The sequence below is a fragment of the Uranotaenia lowii genome, chromosome 3 (genome assembly GCF_029784155.1).
Source record: "Uranotaenia lowii strain MFRU-FL chromosome 3, ASM2978415v1, whole genome shotgun sequence".
NCBI classification, from domain to species: Eukaryota; Metazoa; Arthropoda; class Insecta; order Diptera; family Culicidae; genus Uranotaenia; species Uranotaenia lowii.
In genome coordinates, this window is record NC_073693.1 from 253,471,064 (window position 1) to 253,489,343 (window position 18,280).

At 34.0% G+C, this 18,280-nt stretch overlaps 1 protein-coding gene across 1 annotated transcript in view; it reads right to left on the bottom strand.

Moving 5' to 3' along the window:
* LOC129758082 (monocarboxylate transporter 7) overlaps positions 1–18,280 on the bottom strand; it is a 43,651-nt gene that overhangs the window by 20,035 nt on the left and 5,336 nt on the right. The window lies entirely within an intron of this gene.

An 18,280-nucleotide genomic window follows, 5' to 3' on the forward strand; every position in this document is an offset into this window, starting at 1 on the left:
TTTTCAAAATTCTGTAGATTTTCTGATTGATACGAAAGAACTCCATAAAATGCTTAGTATTTAAATGAAATTTTTAATTGAAACAAATAAGGGTTCGGCTTTAAGTTAATTGTGAAATTTTGGTTTTCGAAGATTATTCGAAAAATAAAAACTCAGACTGATTCAATGGACTCCCTTTACTTGAAGTTCCAAAAAGTTCCTTAAATAGCCTTTTTGTGACGTGTCAACCACATCCAGTCAGTATAAAAGTTACAAATTGGGTCTCAAACAGCCTTTTATGGACTTGAAATTCCAAAAAGTTCCTCAAATAGCCATTTTTGAGACATGTCCGCCATTTCATGAATATGAAATGTGAACGAACGTCACAAAAGGGCATATAATCAATAATTTTTTTTAGCTTGGAAATTCTTGAAATGTCTAATTTATATTGAAATGTCAACTCAGAACAACTTAAAGCTAACTCGCAAAGGATTGTTTTTTAAAAGAGTAAACACTTTCACTTTAAAAATTTCGTCCAACTGCATTTACGGTATTTTTTTTAACGGACGTTTGATTTAAATGCCGTTTCGTAATATATCTGAGTAATAATTAACATGCGTCTTCGCTGCTGGCCGCTGGCTGCCATTACAAGTATTTTAGGAAAGCTTATTACCACTTAGAATTTTAGTTGCTGGTTAGGCGGCGTCCATACATTACGTAACGGCACTTTTTTAACCCCCTCCCCCCGTATGTCACAAATCGTCACGCTTTGACGTACCCCCTATGCAGGGCCGTAGGAAGAACCGACTCATGGGGGGGGTTTTGGTGACTGATTTTTACCTATGATATTTTGCCCAACAGAAAACGAACAAAAAAGATTAGATCAAAATATATTTGAAACTATATGATTATTAACTTTTAAGTACTCATTAATAGTTTTCGTATTAAATCGTAACTATAGAAGAGTGGTCCTTAGCCTTAAGGGTGAGCTTACTTTTTTATAATGAAACCTTTAGAAACAAAATATGTAATTTGTTTTCATTGATGGTTAAAATTTATGAATTTGTTCAAGAGTCTGGTAGATCAAAGTTATTTGATTTGAGCATAAAATAAGTTCTTTGTAGGATAGCCTTCAATTTCTCAAAAAAGCTTATTCTATACTTTAATCAAACAAGCCCAATCTTCCAAACTATTAAGGAAGTTCCAAGATTCTATCCTTTGATGAAAATAAATAAAAATGTTCAAATAAACAGTAAGAGATAATACATTCTCGGACCAAATTTGTTTGATGCAAACTTGAACAAAATTTATGATTTTAATTTGAAATTTGGCTTTAAAAAAACTACAATATTAAAAATGTTAAACAATACACTGAGAAAATATAAAATTTCGTGCAGATTTTTTAGGTGAAGATCAGGTACATGTTTCTTTAACAGTTTCTTTCTTTTCTTTCAAATATAGGTTCATAAAGAATCAATTCCAGAATGATAATCCTGAGGATGATTTTTTTAAATATAATTTATGATATTTTGCATACTATAAAACTTAAAAAATTAACTCAAATTCTACTTTATATTTGTAATTTTCTGCTGAATTCTTTTTACAAACTTATTCTGATTTAAAAATTAAATCTGGAAATCAAGCAAATATTTAAGTTCATGTTCTCTCGAATTCCTCAATAATTTAATGTTGATTGAAAAACTTATTCACAAGTCAAATCTTTTTCTTTTTTAATCTGAATTCTGAACCTAAATTCAAAAATTGATTTTTGAATCTGTTTCCGAATTTCAATACGATTTCTGAAATGTACAAAAATTACGATTTTCGAATCTTATTTCCAAATAAGAATTTTATGAGCCAAGCCCTCATTTATGAATCTTTTATTTGAACTCTGTAGTGCTGGTCTAATCTTAATTTATTATTAATTTATTTATTTTAAAATCAGTTTTTTAGATCTGAATTAAAATGTGAATTTAGAATGATGAATCTGAATCTGAGTTTTCAATTTTGGATCAACACTTAGAAGCATTAAATGTTAAAATTTTGTGTAAGAATAATTTTTATTCTTTAACTTCGAATTTGAATATAAAACAAAATTATTCTTTTTTTATATTCGGAAAACTGTTATAAAAACATTGGAAATGCATAGGATTTTCGAAAAACATGATTCAAATTTGATATGAAATGCTTTTGAACCGGGATTTCAAAGCAGCTTATCACTTCTTATTTCTTATGATCATTCGAACTGAAAATCAAGAATCCTGAAAATCCGAAATACGAAAATATGTAGAAATACAAATTTGGTTATGGGAACATGGAACCAGAACCTCTAAAATGAGTTTAATTTAAAATTTTACATTCAGACCTGAATTTCTATGACAAGGTTGCAGATTTCCCAGTTTAAACCGGGTTGGCCTGGATATTTAATATAAAATTTTGGAAAGCCCGGTTTGACCCTGTTGCCCGGATTTCATTGGAATAGCCCAGATTTTGCCTGGGTTTCATTCTCATTTTTTAATCAAACTGAAAAAATGGTGTTGTAAATAAATTTATTTTTATTTATGGGTCCAAAATTTTTGAAGCAAGTTTAAAAAAAAGAATCATGAAAAGGTTTTCTTTATTGATTTTTGATGAGTTATTCCTAGGTTCTGAACAGAATTGCCCGGATATTCCCGGCTTTTGGTCGACAGTTTTGAAATCAAATACCCGGATTTTGCCAGGTTTTTATATAAAACAGCTCGGATTTGTCCGTCCCGGATACGTGCTGGAAAAATTCTGGCAACCGTTTTCCATGAACAAGTGAGAAAATTTTGAAAAACTGTAGCAAAATTTTAAACTTAGGATGTATTTTTGTGGTTTTGGCACTAGTTTTTTTAGTCTAGATTGTTACTCTTCAATAACTCTGCTCTGGACTTTGCTAACTGGATTACGAATTTAAAATTTTAAGTGTAAGGTAGAATACCTCGCTTACTTTTTTGGACCCTCATGGGGGGGGGGGTTTAACCCCCAAAACCCCCCCCGTTCCTACGGCCATGCCCCTATGAAAATTACGTAACGCTGATAATTACCCCCCCCCCCCCATCTTTCATGTTTTTGAATAATTTTCGATGGTAAGAAAAGACTTTTACATAATTTTTTTTAACGTTCTTCGAAACGGAATTAATATCTATCCAAATCGCTTGTTAGTACTCATTGATGATAACTCTCTGATAGAATAATATGATTGTCTTATTTAGTTGTTCTGTGCTTGTTAACTGATGATCTACCTTCTTTAATTTATTTTGTTCAAGGAGCATAACTTGTTATTCAAAATATACTCCACTTAGTAATTTTCGTGGGAATAACAGAAATTGCTTTTTTTGCAAATTGAGAAAAATAGTAAAATTTCCGTCTCTTGATTTCTTGTACATTGTACACATTTTCTAGCGATTATTACTTGGATATCCCATACACAGTTTAAAGAGTCTTTATCAGAATCATTAAAGAGGAAAGGTTACCAACCAATTTTATCATGTTGAAGCTTACAAATTTTAAGCTGATTTTGGTTTGCTTATCATTCTGCAAAAATTGCATGACATCAAAATAGCTGCGATTAAACTGAAATTTTTAAGGAAAAAATCGTTACGTAACGAGGAGCATACCTCCCCCCCTCCCCTATGTCACAACTCGTAACGCTCGAGCTTACTCCCTCCCCCCTCCCCCCTAGGAGCGTTACGTAATTGATGGATGCCCCCTTAGACAACATCTTTTAAACAATCTGATCAAACGATTACATGTGAGCTGAACAGAAGGCCGCTCAAATCTGTAATGGAACTTAAAATTTTCAATAAAAACTTAAATTTTGGGCTGAATAAAACGAACTCCAGCACATTGATAGGGCATAACTTAAGAACTCATAAAGCTTTTGAAAAAGTCAAAATATCAAATCTTGAAGATCAAATTGAGATATAAAGTTTCAATTGAGAATAGGAGATCATGTTACTTTTCAAAAATCAAAATTGTTTGAATATCGATTTCCATTGATGTTTTTTTTCTGAAAAAAGTCGTTCCGATGAAAGAATTTCTGGTAAATGGTTTTTTCTACCAATAAAATTCTAGAGATTTTTCAATCTGGGCAAACATCTCCGGAGTACAACCAATTGAATCATATGTGACACATTTAATTTACAAAAAAAAAATTATTTACCTTTTTTTTATTTTAGTAGGGGAGATGAGGGCATAATGCCCACCTTAAGGAAAACGCTTATTTAACCATAGAGAATAGCTGTAATATGTGAATTACATCATTGTTTCGTGTTCAGACACTCAAATAGTCTATGGCCTAATTGGATGAAACTTGAAAAAGTTGACAAAAACGTTTAAAAATGGATTTTTAAAATTTTTGCCGAAAGCTGAAAACCAGTCACTGTAGAGGCATAATGAGAAACCCCACGAGGCAGTATGAGCACCATTAATGAAGGCATAATGAGCGTTTTCTGCCGGGGAATCTAGCAGCGAATACGACTCGATGAAGTCAAGTGACTAATAGAGCTACAGCTTGACTTGGTTAAATGTCGGAGAGGTAATCAGTAGGCTCGAGTTCGATTTCTGGTCAAGGTGATTTTTTTTTTTTCATTTATCATTCATGATCATGATTGCACTAAACGGTGAAGCGTAGATTCATCAAACAAAGCAATAACAAAATAATCTAGGTCTGTTTGTAGAATTCAAAGAATGAACACATGCTCATACATTATGTTTCTGGTGTTTTGTTTGACGGATGATGCTTTGATGCTATTAGCCGTACAATGTAACAATAAAAAAAATCAATCATGAATGGTATGTGAAAAGAAAAAATCCCCTCGATCAGGAATCGAACTCGAGTCTACTGATAACTTCTCCGACACTTTACCAATAGGCCAAATCGACAGACGAAACAAGTCAAGCTGTAGCTCTATTATTCAGTTGACTTCATCGAGTTGAATTCGCTGCTAGAATATATAGCAGAAAATGCTCTTTATGCCTTCATTGATAGTGCTCTTTTTGCCTCTAGTGAACAAATTAAAGTAAAAAAGCGTTTTGAAATTGATTAAAGTGAAAAATCAAAAATTTTAAGATGTTGAAAATTGAGAAACAATGTGTAGATCATGTTGCAGTGCGTCCATTTCAGATCAAGATGATATAAAGGTCATAAAAGCTTATTTGGTGGTGCTCAAAAATTATAATATTTTCGACACTGGCTGGTTATTGTTCATTATTTCAGTAAATATGAAAAGGATATTTCTTTTTTGGTGAAAATTTAATACTAAAGGTAGTTCGAAACAAGTCCTTATGAAATTTTTTTTTAAGAAAATACGTACTTATGTAGAAAAAAGGAGTGCTCATTATGCCCTGGGTGCTCGTTATGCTCTTATCTCCCCTATCTTCGTTATGCAGATTTTTATTGTTCGTTTGAAAATGCATTTTCTATAATTCCATTAAACGTTGAAAGCATTTTATTTTATTATGTGTGGGATATGGCTAAACGAACTGCATAAAAATGATTAAACATGTCCGAAAATATCAATTGGCAACCCTATACACATTACTCTGCGTCAACGGCTTTTCCCTCGTTCGATGGCGTTCTTTCTTCTCCCTCGCAAACGTCAGCGAACACAGCCAGTCTCGCGCCAAGTCACCCCAAAGCAGGAAGCCTTCCTACCGAACAAGAACCTACGGAATCGTTGCATCGGTTCTCCTGATCCAGAAGCGGATCTCACATTTGGCGACCGTGACAGGACCTCCGTAATTAATAGAATGAAAACAGTGGTGATACTCCTAGTGAAAATGTGAACGTGAAATATCAGTTCAAAAAAAGTAAACAAATGATATGATGCTTCTGACGAACGATGGTTGCTTTGTTTGTTTCAAGATGGCGATCAAAAAAGCGACTGAGTGAATCCAAATATGAAAGAAAGTTTTTTTGTCTTATTGTAGATCGGCGGATACCGACTGCATTTTTGGAAAAATCCGGCGGATACCGGTCAAAAGTTTTAGTTTGAAACTAAAGCTTTGAAGTACTCTGGCGGATACCGGATGCTTATTTCTATAGTCCGGCGGATACCGGCTATCCCAAGTAACCAAAATTTCCATAAAACAGTCTCTTAAAAGCTTACTCAGCCCTTCTCAAAGGCTGTATAGTATTCTATTCAGCTGAAAATTTAAGTTCTTATCCACACTTTCAATTTCTATAATCAAAGCTGAGTAGAAGGCTATTCAGCCTTTGCATGAAACTTTCAGTAAAGAGAAAAAAGGAAAAAAAAACATAGCGTTCACTTTTTACGTACTTTGAAATCTATCAACTCTCAAATCTGTTGTAAGCTAATTTTAACTGTTTTCTAAATTCATTTCATACTTACTTAAAATTATTGGCATGTTTGAAGATTTGAACCTGGACCTACGTAGTGAGAACTGAACACGCTACCGCTGTACCATGGCCAATGCTTAAATTGATGTTATTAAAAACATCAATTCAAAGTTTTCACTTTTTCTAAGCAGGCTAAATTTAAAAATGTAAACATTTGTTTTCAACACATTATGCATAACATATTTTCAAACAAGACCTGCACGATTCGAAATCAAACTAAGTTTATTTAAGTTTTATTTTACTTTTAATGATTTGTGTGCCAATGCTGTATTGTGTTTTTGCCTTTACTTTTTCTTTGAAAGAAGGAATAGTCCTTGCGGTTAGTCGGCAAGGTATTTTTTATATAATCCGACGATAAAGTGCTGCGGAATCAGTTTCGAAAAAAATAAATGGAATGCCAAATGGAGCTCGTGAAGAAGTACGGTATTTCAAATTTGTATTTTGTTTTGTTTTATTTGTACCACTAACGATTATTTTCCAAATTTTAGATTGGATTGGAGACTAAAATCGCTGTTTTTCAAAATAGATATGAAAAAAAAAACGGAAAAGATGCATATATTTGATTATTCTCAGCAGTAACAAACCAAGTAAACGGTTGGTATTAATATTATGTGTGATTCCGGTCGCATTAAACCATCCGTGTCAGCCAGTGACGACCTTGCTGTAGGTGCGGAGGTGTTGCTCTGTTTCTACTGTGGCAATTTTTCTTCTAAAGAAACAATCAAGGAGATTCGGTGTGTGTAATATAAACAAAGAAAATTTTCAAAACAAAATGTAAATAAAATATCAAACTGTTATGTTCGTTTGGTCAAAAAACTATACTTTCAATGATTATGATGTATGACCCTGTGATAGATTAATGATGTTGCTAAAGTTTACGTCGTGATTCTTTTCCCTAAGCCAAATTTTGTTCAAATTATGGGCTTCTTTATTTTCCGAATAATCCATATATCATTCGTTGGTAAAAATTGAGAACAACTCCGAAAAGTTTTCAGGAGAGTGTTAAAAACCATCGGAAAGTTATCGACAATATTCAATACACATGGAGTTCCATAGAAGTTCAGAATAGAACCAATAAGTTCGTTGGGAATTCAGAATGGAACCAACAAGTTCGTTAGGAATCCAGAATGGAACCAAAAAGTTCGTAAGGAGTTCATTAGAAGGTACGAGGGTTGACATTGATATTCAAACTACACAAGTCACTTAGAACGCACAAACATGAACTATGATACTTCTAGGGACTATTCATGTCCGTCCAGAAGTACAAATTGAGCACTTACGAGAATCGGTTATCATTTCTCTCGAGTACCTTTTACTCAGCCAAATGTGAACTTTTATTGTACACGATTAAGTAACTATGTGACTTTTGGTTACTTGGGTATAGCTTGGATTATTCCGGCGGATACCGGATAATCAGTAAATAGTTCGGCGGATACCGGCTATTTTAAAAAATCAATCTGAGGGAAATCAGATAATTGTTGAAATAGTTCGGCGGATACCGACTATAGTTTGGATTATTCCGGAGGATACCGGATAATCATTAAATAGTACGGCGGATACCGGCTATTTGAAAAAATCAATCTGATGGAAATCAGATGATTTGAAATAGTTCGGCGGATACCGACTATAGTTTGGATCATTACGGCGGAAACCGGATGATCATTTGGAAAAAAACTGATTGTTAAAACAGTTCGGTGGATACCGACCATAGATTGGATTATTCCGGCGGATACCGGATGAAAATTTGGTAGTTCGGCGGATACCAACTTTGAGAAAAGAAAATCCGGCGGATACCGGTGAAAGAGTTTCAAAAGTTCGGCGGGCACCGACTTTGAATAAAGAACAAAAAAAAACGGCGCATACCGGGAAAATTGTTTTAGTTGTCAGTTGTATAGGTACCTAAAATGAACTGAAAATTCCGGCGAATACCGGACAATAAGTCATGATAGCTCGGCGGATACCGACTCATGGATTGAAAAATCCGTAGGAACATAATAGAAATAAAAACAAAAAAAAAGAGGAAGAGTTTGACAAATAGAAAAGAAAAAACAGATGCTATTTTCTAATATGCAAGCTGAAAAATGAAAAAAGGACCATGATAATAAGAAACTACATCAATCAAACCAGTGAATTTTTGTTTAGTTGATTCGAATAATTCAAGCCTACTGATTAAAAATCCCGGCGGATACCGGTTCATTCTAAACTTATCTTGGTTTTTACCAATAGACATTGAGGTGAAACCAAGAAAGGATGTTTTACTCTTGGTAGATGCCGTTGAAGAGCGCGAAGTTGACCATCAATAAATCTGTGAATATCTAATTTATTTAGCTTTGAAAAAATAATGTGCAGTGAAATGTGACCGTAGAATATTGATCTTCTCTTTTTTCGTCGCATCACATATAATCCGAAGCTTTGGCCGTTGTTTGGCCCCTAGCTATCGGAAAATTAAGTTTAAAATTCTACGAGAGTGAAATTGAGAAAAGACAATCTAAATCAGATTGCTATGATGAAATACAATTAATTTTCGATAGCCCGAACAGCAAAGTTGTTGAGTTCAAAAACTCAACAAGATAGAAGCATGAAACGTCTCAAGTTTCAAATCTGATTGATTGGAGGTGATTGATGTAAAGCTTAGTTAATAAACTAAAAACTGAGTTGATTCCAGCGTGATTAACCAATGAAATGAAGTTTCATGATATGTTTTGAAAACATTCATACTTTCAAGTTTATTACGAAAATAGTAAATTTAGTTTGGCTTCAAGATCTGTGAGACTTGAAGATGGTATCTGCTAAGTATAAAAATGAACTAGAAATTGTAGTAAGAAGATTTTAATTTGCTTTTCAATACAATTCTGTGATTGAGTAAGGTTTACTTACTGGATACGTTTAGCTAATGATGGATACTCGATAACGCAATCGACGTCTTGACAGCTTTGGAAAAATAATGTGCAATCAAATGTGTTGAAATGGAGAAAGAAATGAAACAACTAATGATGATGAATATTCAAGCTGTTGCATTGGGTGCTTTCGTGCAAATCAATTTGAGCGATTTCGAGAAAAGTAACAATTAACTTTTCAGAAATGTCAGAACAGTATTCAGTAATGTTTTGATGCAATGCTAAAATCTCTGTGGAATGAAAAGGTGAATCAGACTGACGCACCAATGTGCGGTGAGATTTTTGATCATTACAAGCAAATTACCGATTGAATTTCTAAGTTTTCTTCACTTATAAAGATCTATCTTTTTAATGAGGAAATATAAAAATTACAGTACTAAACGAGATGTCAAGTCTGGACAATAATTAAATAACAAATCTTGAATTCTAAAATGTGAATCCATCGTAAATGAGTTAACATTGAAATCGAAGAAAATCATCGCTGGAAAGCGCTACACTTTATAAAAGAAAGTAAAAAATCTAAATGAAAACAACATTGTATACCGACACAATTAACTTAATTAACGAACTGACTTGTGCGAACAAGTTTTAAATTAAAAGTGCCGAGATGGGAATCTGACACATGCCATCGATAGGTCTGGTGATTATCGTCTTACCAGGTTAACCACTTAAAAAGGTTATGGTTCTCTATCTAAGTTGTAGTGAGTATTAGTTTTCAAAATAAGAGATTCAACCACTGACCACATTCAACTAGAGGAATGCCAAAACTAGTCGAAAAAGATTACTTCACTCATTACTCATTAGTATGGCGAGTAAACATTACAAAGAGAGGAAGATTTGTTACACATCAATTAAGAATGACACCTTAAAAAGAGAGGATAAAGTGTAGAGTCTTCAAAGCAGGAAGGACAACTCGCGTTGCAATCAAAAGAAGGATACATTTTAAATGACTTCTGTTGGAAATACACGCCCGTTGAAACTTTTTGAAAGTAAAAATGGAAAAAAAGAAAAAAAAACAAGAATGAATCGAAAAAAAGAATATTTCTTTAAATTCATAAATCGCTCTAGGAAAAGAGAAGAGAGATGAATGCAAATGGAAAAGGAAACAACAAAGATATTTCACTGAAAAACATACCTTATGCTTTATTATGAATATTTGTTTATTTAACTAAGATTTCAAAAATTTGAAAATTTCAATTTGAGAAATTGCAAAATATTTTGATCGGTTTTAACAATGAAAGGTTTCTTAGAGCAGAATCACAAAATCAGTAAAAATGAAGGTTGAGGTTTCAGTCAAAAACAATCTAGTCACAGTTAACAGTAGTAAATATTTTCTCAAAGCAAGTCGGACCGAAATAGGAAACATAAGTTATTCTTCTGGTAATATTTTTTTTTTCTTCTCGGGGAAGGGGGAAGATGTGGGATATGGCTAAACGAACTGCATAAAAATGATTAAACATGTCCGAAAATATCAATTGGCAACCCTATACACATTACTCTGCGTCAACGGCTTTTCCCTCGTTCGATGGCGTTCTTTCTTCTCCCTCGCAAACGTCAGCGAACACAGCCAGTCTCGCGCCAAGTCACCCCAAAGCAGGAAGCCTTCCTACCGAACAAGAACCTACGGAATCGTTGCATCGGTTCTCCTGATCCAGAAGCGGATCTCACATTATGCAGATGAAGAAAAAATAGATTTTGTATTGAAATTTTACTTTCATTTCATTGAGTAAATATCCCGATAAAAAATCAAGTTTTTCGATTCAAATCCTGAATGCTATTAACTTTTGAGAAAAACCAAATATCAAAGCAAATTGTCATATTTTTTATTTGCTGACTCAGAAATAACGATAAGAATGCATAATTTAAGGTTGCCAGAATTTTTTCAGCACGTATCCGGGCCGGACAAACCGGGCAATTTTTATATAAAAACCTGGCCAAATCCGGGCCTTCGATTTCATATTGACGACCATAAATCCGGGCAATATCCTGGCAAATTTTGTCAAAACTCAGAAATTCCAGGAAAATCAAGGAAAAAAATTAAAAATATTTTTTTCTTCAAAACTCATCGATAGATTTAAAACTGTATCTGAGGCTTCCAAAAACCATTCATCATTATTTTTGTAAAACTTGCTTAACAGATTTCGTTTAGGAGGTGTTTTTTTTTTGTTTAATTTGCCAAAAAAAGTGAATAAATCCGGGCAAAATCCGGGCAGGACGGACTGTTCTTAAATTAAGTATTAAATATCCGGGCAAACCCGGATAAAACCGGGCAATCTGGCAACCTTAGCATAATTATATCAAATTTCGTGCTTTTTGAAGTTTTAATGGTGCACCAATTAAAATCATCTGCCGCGATATCAGCCAAGAAATTGAATTTCGTTGCCTACCTGAAGGCATTTTATTTATCAGGATATCAAAAAGTGTATTTTGAAAAGCAATATTTTCGATAAGTTCAACAATAATAAATAATTTTTTGCTGAAGTATTTCTAGTTTACAAAAATACGATGAACATGTAACTAAACACTTGATGTTTCAATTATAACATTGCGTATATTCATTGTTCCATTTCTAACCACCCTTTCGGATTGGTGCGTTCTGTCCACTCGTTGTAGCGTTCTACTCCGCGGGCCATTTTTTTTATCTGTTTAAGATATTTTTATACAAAAATATCATCAAAATCGAATTTTTGAGTTATGCTCCAAATATAGAATTTTGGAAAAAGTAAAATAAGTACTTGTACTTACATTCAAATATCTCGGAATGCGTAATATTAATTTGAAATCTCTTTTCTGTACATTGAGGGTGAATAAATTTGCTATCGACCATGCGAACTTTATTTTGGAGAATGATGAACAGGATTGTTGATATTAGTAAAGTTTTGATAGCAAAAAAAGAAATACAATTTTTTTAGAGATTTTTTTTATCTATAGTTTTAGACTCGATGGTAATATTTAAAAAATCTGGACATCATGAACCGTAAATGTCAATTTAAAACAAAGATTTCAAGTGGCTTTTATCAATATCGATTGAAAATTGAAGAAGTTATGGTTATTTTACTAAAACATTGATATTAGCATTTATGAACAGAACAGTTTAACGAACCGCAGTGTACTAATCTAAATAAACGAAGAATCAAACATGACAAATCTTACTCACTCCAAGCTGAAATTGATCATTAGTTTACCAGGAGTGATAGGATCTATCATGTTTATTCTCTCTATAATCAGATTAGTACACAGCGGTTCGGTCAATTATTCAAAAATGCAAATACTACTGTTTTAGTAAATTAACTTAATCAATTTTCAACCGATTTTTATAAAAATAAACAACTTGAATTTTGGTTTTAAGTTGGCCTCTTCGACATTTTTTAAAATGTTACCATTGAGTCTCAAACTGTCAATAAATCAAGATTTTCTATAAAAATGCATTTTGATTATTATTTTCGCTATCACAACATCACTAATATCAACAATCCTGTTGAACATACGCAAAGATGAAGTTCAGATGGTCGATAGAAAATTTGTTCAGTCTCCAAATACAGAAAAGAGATTTCAAATTAGTTTTAATACAAGTACTTCATTATTCAACAATGTCATATTTGGAGCATATTGTAGAGAATAATAGTATGAAATAATCAATAGAAAAAATTAAGAAACCAATCAAATCACATGTCATTCAAACAATAATGCGATATTGCTATTTCATCGGTATATGTGATATAAGTCAGTTTTGTGAAAAGCAATATGAGAACAAAAAAAAAGATTTCTCTGCTTTTCGCCTGAAATGAATGAACTAGATGTGAAGAGAGTGAGAGAAAGAGATAAACTGAGTAAACTTTAAGGGCAAAAGAAAGAGGTTGGACTCTGACAGTTAGTCTATTAACTAAACTTTTAGGGCTGTCCCAACGGTAGATGCAAAACACGGCCCAATAAACCATTAAGCCCGGTTGTAAGCCGCATAGGGGACAGATAACAGCACTTCAGTGCCTATTAGTCGTAAATAATGGTTTTAAATTCCGATAGGCACTGTTGCAACTATAGGCCGTATATTGGTACTAAGGCGCAGGGATGCCAACTGTTTTTCAGAAATGTCTGGAAGATTTTGAAAAAAATGTCTGGAAAAGTCTGTATGGCAAACTCATTATGTGACGACCTTTTTTTTTTTTTTTGGTCGCCAGATTGAAATATTGTAGTCTTGGGATCAACACTCATTACTTGAAAATAATGAAGATCTGAGTCTATGCGAACAAAAACAAAAGCTTGAACAACCGAAAGCTTAGACCCATTCAGCTGTCAAAATAACTTCTGTATTCTGCTTCACAGTAAATTAGTATTGCCGTTATGAGCTATTGGATTTCAATTAATTTTTTTTTTCAAAACGTTGAGTTATACCAATTTCTGGACAAATCTGGATAATTTATTAAAAGTCTGGACCAGACAACATGAGGTCTGTATTTCTGGATGACACATAAAAATCTGGAAGAATCCAGAAAAATCTGGAAGGTTGGCAACGCTGCTAAGGCGGTGCTTTAGGGCTTTCAAGCCCTGTATAGATTGAACACTCTAAGCCATTATAACCCAAAAGCAAGTTGGAATGCCGCAAAATCGGATGATTTTGGCTCCCGACGAAAATGAGTTTGAGGGGGTTTTCCCAAACTTGAGAATAGACGTCATTCTCGCAACTTAATTTTGGGGCATGTCATACGGTAGGGATTTTTTTTGGGGTATTTTTGTTTGTTGGCCCACTTATCAAAAGGGATCATAAATATTTGAGAAATAACAATTTGTTTTTCATTAAATAAAATTAATTTTATTAAAAAATAAACTTTACACAATTGCATAGGTACTGATCTCGGCAGTAATTTAAAAATCATTACATGAAACCCGAATCTGATTCGTTGTAAAAGAACATCTTACCTTTACGATACACCATCTGTGAGTGACCTCCACACCAATCAGAAAGGAAATAGGAACATCCGTATTCATGTTTTGATAAATGTTAATGGGAAATTTCCGGAGATTGGCACCATTTAAAATAAAGCAAGAGTCGTCACAATTTTCGGACCTTCCGGAGTTCCCGTCTTCAGTAAGTAGTGAATGGCAAATCCGACTTTTGCCCTAGATCGCCATCCGCTTCTTTCGGGTTTTCAATGGTTTCTTCTTCCTTCCTTTGCATCGCCGGAGTACAGCGCATTCAAAGGTACCGCTCCAGAAGAATGATTACATCCGATACAAATCTGCCTAAAAAACTTTAAATAAGAAAAAAAGAACGCCCGAGAACATTGCTTTTAGATCTACTTACCAAACTTTTTTTTCCAGAACGATCGACTGACTCGCTGGGAAAAAGAAGCAACCTTTCTGAAAACAAAGGGAAATTTTTTTGGGGTGGTCAGTTCCAGCAACGAACTTTTGTTTTGGTGCATTGACAACACCCCAAAATTAAGAAAGCAAGCTGAACTTGATTTTGCTGCCTCGGCAAAGTCAATTTTGGGTTGTTTTGATTCTGAGTGAACTGACATAAATGTCAATGCATTTGACATCTGGGTCTTGGAGGAAAGTGAAAAAAAATAGAGTTGAAAATTAGAAGCGCAAAAATATTTGTCGAGTTTTCGCGATCGGGTTAAGAATTCTATTTTGTTTCGTTTCATTTCGGTTAAAAATATCCCTCGCAGAATAGTATTCAATAGTATTCAATCGACGGATCTGTTGCAATGGAGTTCCCGATTCAACATCACATTTTTCCGGAAAGCACCGTCAACCCAAAATTTGACCTCACCAAGCAGTTAAAGGAGCAGGGCAAGGATGAAGCAGAATTCTGTTGGCTTTTTCGTGGTCAGTTATCTCGGAAAACTCATCGCAATCGTCGGCAATCATCGAAACGTTGGATGATGTGCGAATATCAGGTTCCGGAACAGGTGCCCGGTGCCGAAACAGTACCAATAGTTCGCTCAAATAAAAAGAGCTATCAGGTGTTTTGAATGACACAATGCATGCATAAATTTTGTGTCTTGTGATTTTAATATCAATAAAAATCTTTTTTTAATTTGAAAATGTTCATTATTTACGGTGTTTTCCTTTGAATAATAACTCACAAAGCTTCATTTAAGAAGGTCTAATTTGCGTCCATCGACATAAGAACGTAAATAGATCATGCAGCAAAGACAGCACTTAACGCATAGTCCCAGAAATTCTAAGTTCAATTCCAGATCCTATCCAACAGCAATTGAAAAAATACGAGTGTGAGGGAGATAGAAAGAGAACAAGGAAAGAACAGTCTTGGGGAAAAACGACAACACATCGATTCTTTTTTTTTTCTTTTTTTGCGGGGAATATATTTTGACAGCTTCGCATTGGCGTGTTTCGAAAGTGGGGTCAAGCCGCATATCGGCCGAAATACACGCCAAAAGTGGCTTTTGGACAGCCCTTAAGTCGAATATAGAGCTAAATAGGCTTTGTAAGCAGGTACTATATTCGACTATAGGGCTGACTAAGGGCCAATTTACACGGCTTAATGGTTACTTGGGGGTTTTCGACCACGCTAAAACATTTCGGCTGGCACCGGTGTTGTAAATTGCTGTTTTAGCACAGTTATCGATTTCAAAATTCCCAACAGTTATACGCCTTTGTTCCAAATTCATGCAAATTTGGAACAGGATTTCAAAATATACGACAGACCGATTTAGTTCACGGTGAGAAAATTTCGGCCAACAATGATTTCTTTCACACATGTTTGGGTAACATTGGGTGTGATAATAATTTCTTTTTGAGATATTATTTGAATTTTTTTTTTCGCTTCAACCACCCTATACGTAACATAAATTGAGAATAGATGTTAATAAAAACCATATCAAGTAGAAATAATAGATGGCACATTATTCTCGATTTAATATCATTAAATAAAAAGCTTTTCATTTGGGCTCACCGAATTAGTGAATCCAGTCAGCGTTCTAAAATTTGAAAAAAATAAACGAAAAGAAAATTTTAATACTTTTTCGATGAGGTAAAATAAATGTTTATTGTTTGTTCTATAATTTTTGTTTTATTTGAGATATTGAGAGATTTTTAGTTTCGTATGGATTGCTCGGAGTTTTCGTCAATATTTTTATTTATTTATTTTTCTGTATCCACCCGCATAAATGAGGATTGTAACCGAACGATTTCTGAAATAGTCAAACGACGATTTGATAAAGCGTAAAAAAACTTTTAGCAAACGATTATTTAAACCGTGAGGTAAATTGCCTGAATCGTGAATTCCAAATTCACAGTATTTTTAATATGTCGTTAGGTTATGTAATTGTTAAAAACCGTTAAAACATTTGTATGGGAGAACTGTTCAATAAGCAGTTCGTTTAAGGTTGAAAAACCAATTGTTGAAAACGTTTTTAGATCAACGAACTGTAGTAATTATAGTTATTTTGAAGAGCTCTCATACCTCTACCTTTACGTAGATACGTTCAGTAACGGTTTGACTTTACGTTATTCCAACTTTAAGCAGACTGTTTGAGCAACCATTCGTGAAAATAGCACGCACACAGACGCAAAATGTTTATCATGTTTATAGGAAATATTTCGGATAATAATAAGAAATGTGTTAATTTTCACTATTTTTATTAATATATTTCGTAATTACTTACTTAATTAATACTATGCATATCACCCTAAATCTTGTCCCATTGGGTCATTTTTATTCTGCATCCACCTGTCGAACATTTTGATCAGCACGCCCTGTAAACGGATCCGGAGCCAGCACCATGCATGTCCCTGTGGGGTCCGTAAGGATTTCCGTCTGCATCGTTGAATTCTGAGCTGAGACGATTCCATCGTATGGACCAAAAAGAGGGAGGTCCCGGGTGCACAACCTAGAATATGAGAAACGGGGTCATTAGGTTTGGTTTTTTCTATAATTTCTAATTGTACATACCTGTTACTATCGGGTTTTTGCATTCCTTAAAATTAGAATGCGGTGCCCTGGCGTTGCCGGTTGCACCTGATCCAGCCGAAAAAAGAAAGAATTTTCGGCCGCAAAAAAAAATCCGTTCGACGCACCAAAACAAATGAGGACCGTTAGCGTCAGTGGTGCCAGATTCAATGTTTTATCAATAATGAAATGCGAAAGTTCTTTTTCAATATTTTAGGTGATTATGTTTAGTTATTGAAAAATATTATTGAAACTTTCATTTGGCATTAATTTGATCATAGAATTTCGTTCAAAAGAAAGCAACGTTATATCAGCTATATAGTGTCAAGAAAACCTTAAGCGGGCCATAGACTACACCAAATTTGATGACATTCTGTTGCTGTGAATACGATTTGCATCGTGTACTGCTTGAATAAGCGCCCAATTTGAGTAAAATCGGTCCAGATCAAAATATTTTGTACGAACCACCCTCTGTGGCATGGTGTATGGTGCTGTTTGTACAAAATTCAGACTATTTACTCAGCCCCAGGCGGGTTTTTTTGTTGTTGCTGTTGCTGATTTCGCCAGCCAACGATTGTGTTCGTGCGAAATTTGTATCGTGTAGTCTATGGCGCCATTTGTGTAGTCTATGGCCCGCTTTAAGGGCTCCATACTCCATGTAAACGCTAACACAAATCGATGTTGTTATGCCACCTATATTTGCTCTTTGCTGATTCACACTTTGTATTTATTATCGCAACATCTCTTTTAAAAAAACGATTACTGGCGGAAAAAGCAACAGGAACAACGAAAACCATCAATAATCCGAATTCTTCTTCGGATCCTAATCGAATTAAAAACATCTGTTCCAGAGAAGGATTTGTAAAAGCATTATTATTCACTCCTACAAACTTTGAAATAATATGTTGATTTTGGAAATATAAAAGATATCTGCATGAAAATGTACAATTTTAATTTCCAAAATCGTCTGGCACCTCTGATCCACGTTTCGATAAATTTTGACATAAGACATGAACGCTCTGGATAACGGTTTGAGATCATTTTTAAGATTAAAGAAAAATCGAAGTATATCGTCCATACCGTCCTTTTACCTTTTCAGAA